At 35.8% G+C, this 10,465-nt stretch overlaps 1 non-coding gene across 1 annotated transcript; it reads left to right on the plus strand.

The window, feature by feature from the left end:
* Nucleotides 1-212: 212 nt before the first annotated feature.
* On the plus strand, nucleotides 213-349 carry LOC111757001 (small nucleolar RNA SNORA2/SNORA34 family). Its single transcript, XR_002791387.1, has one exon. It is a non-coding gene; the product is annotated as a small nucleolar RNA SNORA2/SNORA34 family (small nucleolar RNA).
* The last annotated feature ends 10,116 nt before the right edge of the window (nucleotides 350-10,465 follow it).

A 10,465-nucleotide genomic window follows, 5' to 3' on the forward strand; every position in this document is an offset into this window, starting at 1 on the left:
TGAGATTTTTATAAGTAAATGGATGCAACTTGAGACCATATTCATAAATGAAATAAACTGCCATGTATAAATATCATATTATCTCCCTAGTGTAAGAAATGGTAAGAGTACATAAGCTACAAAATTCTCAATAAATACTGTTGAAGTGTAAGAATCTGTTCAAAGGGGGGAAAAATATCTCAGGAAAGGAGGGGGGAAAAAAAGGAAAGGAACTGGCCCTGAATCAAGGCTGGCAGCTTCCTGACGCTGTTGGTTTCAAGCAGGAGCCTCAAGAGATATCTTTCTATGGTCTGTTGGCCATTTCAGAACTTGGGCAGTGAAATGGTCAATTCGTTAGAAACAACTTGAAGCAACCCTTCCCCAACCCCATGAGCAGCTGTGAGCGTGCCAGGCTGCAGTGGCCCAGGACAGGAGCCACTGGAGTTTCCTGGGACCCACGCCATGCTGGGACCTGGAGTGCGGGAAACCAAGCAAGCCCCCCCACACCGCACCTGTTATGTTTTGTTGAACTTCAATATACATGAAAGTATGGACAAGTATTTTGAAGAGAATGAGAAACTCTATGACGGCTATTAGTCACTTCCCTATTGTCTGGTTTTGAAGACCTAAAACGCCTTCCTCATTCTGTTCGGATCAGTTTTATACTATGTTGTTTTGTATGAATTCTCTAAGAATTTTCTGTATGACATGGACAACTATTTGGAAGAAAACAAGAGACAATATGATACATAGTGAAGACCTCAGGTCTTCTAGCTTTGAAATTTATATCTCCTACATTGCTTTCTTATGTCCTATTTTGTTGTTTTGCTGTGTTTAATTTTACCTCAAAGTAAAAAAAAAAAAAAAGGAAGGGAAAAGAAAAAAAATATCTAAATTGTCATAAACACACTTATGATGGCTAAGATAATTGTGCTACAAATTCTATTAGTTCTTGGAACAAAACACAACATTCATAGGATGGGATCAATTTTGCACATTTGTGTCTGGTGATCTGAGGAACTCTTTTGAAGATCACTATGTAAAATAACCTTAGTTATGTTCCTCCACCTTGTTTGGAAGGCCTAAATTATTGTTTGGGGCTCTTTGCTATTGTTATTTGTCTTTTTTGTTTCTTGTTTTTACAGTAATTGTTTTTGTTTTGTTTTTCTCTCTAATGAAGAAAGGTTAGATGTACATCTAGAGTCTTATACATGCCTAGAACTGCCCCTAGACAGTTTATGAGAATTGATTATATTATACATGACAAAATGAACAGCTACCTTGAAGAAAAAGAGACATTATGGTATCCATTGCAGATTCCATATTGCCATGCAAATCCAGTAATGCTTTTATTCTTTGTTCAGAGTGGTTTTAGTCTGTTTTGTATTATTTAACTTCAACATACATGATGGGCAGCTATTTTGAAGAGAGCAAAGACATTACAATAGCCATTGTTGATTTTTCTATTGTCTGGCTCTGAAGGCCTCTAATGCCTTCATTACTCTGTTCTGTTTTATACTATTTTGTTTTGTATGAATTCATTTTATAATGGATGCAACTTGAGACCATATTCATAAATGAAATAAACTGCCATGTATAAATACCATATTGTCTTCCTAATGTAAGAAATGGTAAGAGTACATAAGCTACAAAATTCTCAATAAATACTGTTGAAGTGTAAGAATCTGTTCAAAGAGGGGAAAAATATCTCAGGGGAAAGGAGGGGATGAATAGATGTAGACAACTATTTAGACATTAGACATGTAGACAACTATGTAGACATGAATAGATGTAGACAACTATGTACACATGAATAGATGTAGACAACTATTTAGAAGAAAATAAGAGACTCTATGATAGCCACTGTTTTATTTCCTGTTGTCTTGCTTTGAAATCTGTGTCACTTACATTGTTTTCTTCTGATCTTTTTTGTTCTGTTATTTTTTTTTACCCTCTTTGAATAGATAAATAAAAGAAATACCTTATTTCCTATCAATTTTTAAAGACAATTTTGCAGGATATATCAATTTGGGTTAGAAGTTGTTTTATTTTAGGGCTTGAAATACTTTAAAATCATCTGGCCTTCACCATTTGTGTTGAGAAGTCTGATGTAACTCAAATGAGGTTATTTATAAGTGATTTTTGTTTATCTCTAACAGCTTTTAAGATTCTGTCTTTTTGTTGCACTCTTGGGAGTTTGACTACAATGTGTTAGGGAAAGTTTCTTTTCTGATCTTGGCTATTTGGAGTTCTCTATATGTTAGATTCTTTCCCTGTACTTAGAAATTTTTCTGCTATTATTTCTGTAAATAGGTGTTTTATGCTATCTGTGCTATCTTCTAATTCTTCACTAATTCCAATTAATCTTAGAGCATTCTCCTGTTCATCATCTAGCAGTCCTTGGATCATATTTTCTGTTCTTCTGTTGTTTTTAAGATATCTCTTAATAACTTCTCATCAACACCAACCCTATCTTCTGCTGCTAACACTCTGTCCTCACATTGGTCACTACTGCCACCATACTTTCAATAGAATTTTTAAACTCCTGAATTTTTGTTTGTTCTCTTTTTATGGACTCTTAAGTCTTCGCTAAACTTGTCATTCATGCTGTGTATTGTTTTATTTAGTTCAGCTAGCTTTTTATTCATGTCCTCTGTACACTCACTGATCATGTTATTTATGTCTATTATCTCTTCAGTTATATATTCAATGAGCTTAATAGGTATCTTATTGATCTGTTTTCTTATCTCCTTTGTTATTCTCTTAAATAATTCTGCTGTGTGGCTTTTAATTTCTTTCTCAATACCTCATGGGTCAGCTTTGAGACAATTGGAAGTTTCTGAAGACATTTTGTAGCCTTATTTTTTCAAGTTTCTATATTTTGTTCTCTGTGCTGCAGTTTGCAGATCAATTGTAGTATAATGACTTTGTTGGTAGCATGGTGACCTCTTTAGTTGCCTGCTAGTTAGGTGTCTGCTTTTCAGTGACACACATTTCGCCCAGCTAATTGTCAGCTTTGCCTCTGTCTCCAGATCCAACCACTTCTGTTTATTTGGGAAAGGAGGCTACAGGTATTTGACCCAGCAGCAATTTCTCTAGTAATAGACTACAGTATTATGAATGACACAAGGGCTGTCTAGATATTATCACACAAAATCATTAATAGCCATAACTATGTTGCCTTGGAAATTAATAGCATCAAACAAACAAAATTAATAGCATCAAATACAAACTGTAGGCAGTGGAGCAGGTGTTTAAGCAGTTTTCTGTACTTAAAGCCAAAACTTTTACATCAGCCACCTCTGCAAGCCACACTTTATAGGTCTTGATTCTCAAAGCTCAGATGCAAGTTCCTCCAATACAAGAGGGTAAAGGTCCCTCTGGTTCTTGGGGGACACAAGTCCATCTGTTCCACAGGGGCACAGGCCCATCTGCAACAATGATCATGTTTGGAAGATGAAACTAGAGTACATTGCTAATCACTTTCTCAATTTTTTAGTACTGTATTAACACCACTGTTATAATGGAGAAACATTATTAAATAAAACTACTTACAAAACAAAATCTTTAATCAGAGGAAAGTCTGTAAATATATCTAAGTGAAATGAAAAGGCTTGGAGGAGGCTACCAAAGCTGAAAGGATGGCCTTTGGCCTGGCCTCAGTCTGCTAAAAATGTCACCAATAAGTATAACTCACTTAATAGAATAAGCACATTTTTGTTTATATAACAAAAACTGGTTAACATTTTTTACATTTTGACAGTGTTACATCAATATGCACTTAGTTTTAATTTGTCACTCTGATTTGATCTAGTAGTTCTCATTTGTTGATGACTTTGCAATAATGAAAATTTTCCTTCTGGTATACATGTATTAAATTTTTTGTGCTTTACATAGCTGGCTTTAGCATGTTTTAAATTCTTTGTTTAGAAGATAAAACAATGCTTGTATAAATAATTTCCTACACTAAACTCAGATACAAAGGATATTTGCCTATTACAGCAGTTAGATGTTCAAAAAATTTTATATAGCCATATAACATTGAAAAATTTATGTACAACTGTATAAAGATTTTTAAATTCATACCACATTTAAATTCATAAATTGGACTAGGTGTTATGGCTTATGTTAGATGGCTCCCCCCAAGTCTCATGCAATCATGGACATGGCTGAATCTAGTATTTGTTATTGATTCATTGTCTAGTGCTTGGATTGGTGATACACCTGCTCAGGGGTGGAGCCAGGATAGAGTGTAAAGGTAGAAAGAAAATCTCTTTCTCTTTTGCTGTTCGTGCTTGCAGTTTGCCATGTCCATGAATCACTGCCCCTCAGCCATGTCATTTTGCCTTGGAGCCAATTGAGTATGGGCTGATACCTCCAACCTGTAAGAAATAAACCTTCCCTTCCCTAACTTTGGACATCAGGTATTTTGTCTCAACAACAAGAGAAAAGTAACTAAGACACTAGGTGATACACAACCTATAATCCCAGCTACTCAAAAGGCTGAGGCAGGAGAATCACAAATTTAACACCAGCCTCATCAATTTAGTGAGTCTCTGTTTCAAATTTTAAAAGGGGAGGAGGAGATTGGAAATGTATCTCGGTGATAGAGTATTCCAGGATTCAATCCCCAGTCCTGGGAGAAAAAATTTCAAGTCAGTTTAACATGGTCCATTTCCTCAGCCTTACTCTTTCTGGCACACTCCCTTCTTCCCACTCCTTCCCCTTAGCAGAGCTCTCCATTCCTGGTATACACACATTATGGCTAAGACACTTGTTGTGGAGTGTTTACTTAAAAGAATAAGCATCAGAAAATTCTAAATTGAAATGTAAACACATCTTGATTTCAATCCGGAAACAAGGAACCTAGTTCCTTTAACTAGTAACACCTGTAAGTTCTGTTTTTGAGGTTGGATTTGTAGTTTACATTTACTTTGTGCAATACTGGTCTTCATCTTATGTTCCAAGTAACATTTTATTTTACTTTTCAGTTTTGCTTGTTGGTAATTTCGTGATACAGATAAACCTAGTTGTAATTTCTCCTCTCTAGTCTAATGCATGTATAAAATTCATTAAAGACAAGGGAAATATATACTACAGAGCAAAACTAAGAAACAAATGAGAGGGATATTTTTCTTAAAAGTATTAAAATTTATGAGGAGATACTAAGAAAGCTCAGTAAAGTAGGCACAGAGCTAAGAATCAATTATAAAGGCAGCACATCTTGTGCTGACAGAACACGTAATAGTACTTAAATCACTTTGTTTCGTCGTCTTTTGTCATGGTTACTTTTCTGGTTGCTGATACAAAATACCTGACATTCACAAGTTAAAGGAGGAAAGGTTTATTTGGACTCACAGTTTATAGAAGTTTCAGTTAATAGTTATTTGGCTCCAAGGCAGAGCAGCACGGCAGAGAGGCATCACAGAGGAGAATCAGTTCATGGTATGGCAAGCAGAAGGCAGCAAAGCAGCAACAGGCCTGCCTTCCTCTCTCTCTTGATATTCCACTCAGGCTATAATAATATTTTTGGTGCACCTGCACCCATTATCCACACACAAACACAATGGGCATTATTCTGTTTACATGTAAGCAAAAGAAAGGATATATGCCTCTTTAGATTAAGAAATAATACTAAGCCTTACAGAAAAAGATCATTTTTAAAAATTTTTACTTAAAGAAACACTAAACAAAACAGAAAATAGGCAGAAATAACACATACGTTCAGAGAAAAAAATAAACAATAAGAAATCACTAGTTAATGTTTACATATTGTCGTTTTACAAATAGTTGTTCAAGATACAAAAATGGAACATACAAAGTGGAAATTCAAACAGACTGCTCAACTTCTCAGTCCTGTTCAACTGTTCAACAAAAACTTAGTAACATGGTTGTCAATTCTGTACACTTAAACATGCATGCAGTTATCCATATCTTCATTTATGTTTAGATTAAACAAAAGAAAGATCATTTTTACTGCTTTCTTTGCTAACTTGTAAAGGAAAGAGAGAGAGAGAGGGAGGGGAAAGGGAGACAGGGAGAGAGGGAGAGAGAAAATGGGAATGAGAATGAGATTATATATATTATGGAAGATAAAAGACAAACTTTCCATGCAGCAGAACTTCAGGTAATTTGTGGCAATGGTCTGCTCTAAAGGAGAGAAAGTAGAACTCCTTACCTCTAAACACAGACTGTACAAAGGGATGTTCCTCCAGAGCACAGTAATGAAAGGGGGAGAGAGTATCATTAAGGTGAAGTCTGAGAAACCTGTATCAGTAATATAATCAAGATCAACACTGATAGTCGTGCATCATGCTGATAAGAATATAATCAATGTATTGTGATGTGATCTTTTTCTAAAAGCTACAAAACCTCAACTTAATTATGAGAAAACTTTAAACAAATTTCAGTAGAAGAGCATCCTACATTATACCTGAACAGTGCTCTTCAAAGCTGTCAAGGATATAAAAAACAAGAAAAAAACATTAGACAATGCCACAGCCAAAATAAATCAAAGGCAAACAACTGAATGTAATATTGAACATTGGGTGTGATCCCAGAATTTTTAGAAAGATGTCAGATAAAAATAGAGAAAATATAAAGCATAGACTTTAGTTAATAATAATGCATTAATATTGGTTCAATAACTAGATCACACTAATATATACTTACACTAGTACACCACAAATATAATGTAATAATGTAGGCAAATGTGAGCAAAAAGATTTGCATAACTTTGTGTCTCTTCAATTTTTCTGTAAGTCTAAAACTGCTGTAAAAAATAAAATCTGTTTTAAAAATATAATAAGTCAAGCCAAATTATATCAACACATCATAATCTAAATGTCTATCATCTCTTCAAGTCATTCATGTTTACAAGTAATACCAAAATTAAGTAAAAGAAAATTAAGAACAACAAAAGAGAACTATGTTAGGTTAACTGTGTAAATCAAATGCAAGGTATTTACTAAGCACATAAATGATTAGCTTTTTAAAAGCATTTTCAGGAGATTTAATACTGTGTCTGGAGATGCCTCAGCAGTGAGAATGAAATCATGTCCATGGTTTTACTTCTCCTTTTCTTCATGATTTTTATTTCTTTTCCTTGCCTCATTAAACTGGCTATAACTTCTAGGACACTCTTGTCTAGAAATGATAAGACAGCATATCCTTTAACCATTAAATATAACATTTCAAATAGGATTTTCATTGATTCCCTTTATCAGAATGAGAAAATTACCTTCTGTTTATCCTTTGCTAAGAATTTTAATGAGGAAGGCCGAGGATATATCTCAGTGGCACAAAAGCCTGTCTGGAAAGAGCAAGGTCCTGAGTTTGATTCCCAGCAACATAGAAAGGTATATCAATACCTGTACAGTATTTGGATGTTTCACCTGAAGCTTTTCAATATCAACTCTAAGGAGACTGTGGCAATTTGAAGATACAGATTTTAATTCCTAGATTAGCAAACTCTAAAAAAGTAATACTAGGATATAGCTAAAAGGACAAGAAAGGAATTAAAATGGTATACTAAAAAAAAGTTATTAAAACAAAAAATGTAGATAAAATAGAGGAACCAAAAATAAACAAAAATCTGATGGCAAAATGGTAGACCTAAATCTACCAATGACAATAATCACATTAAATATAAATGATCTTAACACTACAACTAAAAGGCCAAGATTGGTAGACTTCAAGAAAAAAAAAAGAAGTACACATTCTCTCGGAGGGAAGTATTATAAACAGAAAGATAAACTAAAAATAAACAAGTGGAAAGAATATGTGATGCACAAAATATGCATAAAAATGTGAGGCAGCTATATTAATAGGCAAAACAGACTTCAAGGATATTACTACATGTAGAAAACAGAGATATTTCAAACTGAATAAAGCATCAGTACTTTTAAAATAAATACAAGAGTTACAATGTACCAGGACGAACAAAGATGGCAGATGGATAACAGCTGGCTACAGAGGCTCCCTGAGATAGTCAACTTAGAATTCAACATAATACAGAGTGGGGAGCCCTAAACAGAGGAAAATGAATTCTCTCATCCCAAGAAGAAATTAAGGTGAGAAGAACCAATCAAACATACAGTCCTGTGCTATTATTGGAACAGCGAAAGGTTCAGTGTTCCCACCGCAGTGGGTGACTTCTCGATCATCCAAGGTCCCATTGCGATTTGCCGAGGTCCCGCTGTCACTTGCCAAGCCATCCGAGGTCCCGCCATTTCGACTCACTGGCAGCGCAGCTACATTGAGTTTAGGGGTTGGCAAGCCAAATGAGAGCTGAGTTGGTGGGTGCCTACATTGACCTGTGGTGAGTGACAGGAGTGGAGTCATCCCATAAATAGGGGGTCTCCAGAGGACAACATTCTGAAACTGAGCAGGACTGGCAAGTACAAGGGGCAGCAGTGACTTCAGTCAGTTGTTCCCTTCCCAAACAGGATTGGTGGAGTGAGTTAGGCCTGGGTCACACAACCTGGCTGAGACCCAATAGGTTATCCAAAATCAAGTCCCTACAGCGGTGGCACACACTATCCACACTAACCCAGTGAAACCTCAGAAGTTTGGCTGACCTGGAGAGGAGGCAGCACAAAGTAATATAGTGCAGGCCACAGCAGCTTGACTGACCCAGAGGGGAGGGACCAGTACATGCCGTCCCGTCTGCAACTCACTAGCACAGTCAGTGGGAAGGGTCATCTAGCCAGCGCACTTCAGAAGAATTGTAACCAACAAGGAAAGGAACTGGAACCTCCTGGAAGAAGCAAAAAAGATGGGAAGAGGAAGCAACAGCAAAAAGTCCCCAGTTCCCAACCCTGAGAACATTGACCCAGGACAGGCAAATACAAAGGAGAATGAGAACAACAAACATGCAATATCAGAAACGGCACCAGTGGACATAAAGAGATTATTTAGGACCTCATAGACGAGTTCAAAAGTGAAATATTTAGCCAAGTAAATAAAAGATATAAGAAGATTAATAAAAGAGATACTAAGTACCCCTCAAACAGACACAGATGGAAGAAGGGAGGAACTCAAACACAGAAGAGAACCATTTGATAAAGAATATATAAAAAAATATGGAATACATGAAGCAGATTCAAAGAGACTACCACAAAATTAAAAACTCTATGGAAAGACAGCAAGTCAGCTTGAAAGAAACTAAGGATAGATTAACCAAACTGGAGGACAGTTTTGCAATGTGGGAGTATGAAAGGGAAAACTTTTTAAAAATAACAGGGAAACAAGCAGTAACAATACAAGGCTAGAAGATGACAAGAGGATCTATAACTTGAGAAAAAAGAATGTGAATGAAGAAGCAGGGGTACAAACAGAGGAACTACAAAGGTTATTCACAGAAATAATTAAGGAAAACTTCCCAAACATAGGAAAAGGAAATGATATTCTGATATATGAGGCATACAGAACTCCAGCCACCTACAACCAAAACATAGCTACATCCTGGCATATAATAACCAAGGTCCCAGAAACTCAATGTAAGAACAGAATATTAAAAGCTGTTAGAGACAAGAAACAGATAACCTATAAAGGAAGGCCCATCAGAATAATGGCAGACTTCTCAACACAAACCATCAAGTCAAGAAGAGCCTGGAGTGAAATATTCCAAATATTCCAAGCCCTGAAAGAAAATAACCTCCATCCCAGATTGATACACCCTGATAAACTGTCTCTAGAAATTAATGGAGAAACAAGATGCTTCCAAGACAAAGAGGAACTTGGGAAATTCGCAACCACCAATCTAACTCTACAGAGAATACTGCAGGGCATTCTAGAGAGAGAGAGAAAAATACTAGGATCCCAGGAACAGTGGCAGAGAGGCCTCAATAAATGGAGCAGAAAACAGAATGAAGAAGATAAGCAGACAACTGATGGCAAAAAAAAGATCATAACAGAAATGAGGCAGAGAAGATTTTATTCAAAATTGATATGATTGATAGTACCAAGTCTGAGAGTAGAGGCAACTACACTGAAGATGACAAGACTCTACGATACGCATTCTGGTTTGACAAGATTCTACAATACGCATGCTGGTTTTTGAAGTTCTATACTATATACAAAGTTGTGTTTTTATTAATACTGTTATGTACTGATATATTCAATTATACTATGTCTGATGATATAGCCAATTCTATTGGAGATAAGAGACAACACAGGAACCATGGTAGAACTCTTTGTACAATGGTCTTATATGTTTGTTTTTGTTTCATGTGTTTATAAGAATATGTTTTGCTTTGTCTTGCTTTGTTTTGTTTCTCCTTCTAATATAGAAAGGATAGAAATACATGTTAAGACTCATGCATGTGTAGAATCTACACACATTTTATGAAAACTGATCTTATGACACATGATAAAATGCACAGATACTTTGAAGAAAAAGAGACACTAAAATACCCAGTGCTGATCCTGGAGTGTCATAATGTGACACCCAGCAATAGTATTATTCTTTGTTCAGAGGGATATT

The sequence above is a fragment of the Cavia porcellus genome, unplaced genomic scaffold (assembly GCF_034190915.1).
Source record: "Cavia porcellus strain 051 isolate PalLab524CR breed Dunkin Hartley unplaced genomic scaffold, mCavPor4.1 scaffold_11, whole genome shotgun sequence".
NCBI lineage: Eukaryota > Metazoa > Chordata > Mammalia > Rodentia > Caviidae > Cavia > Cavia porcellus.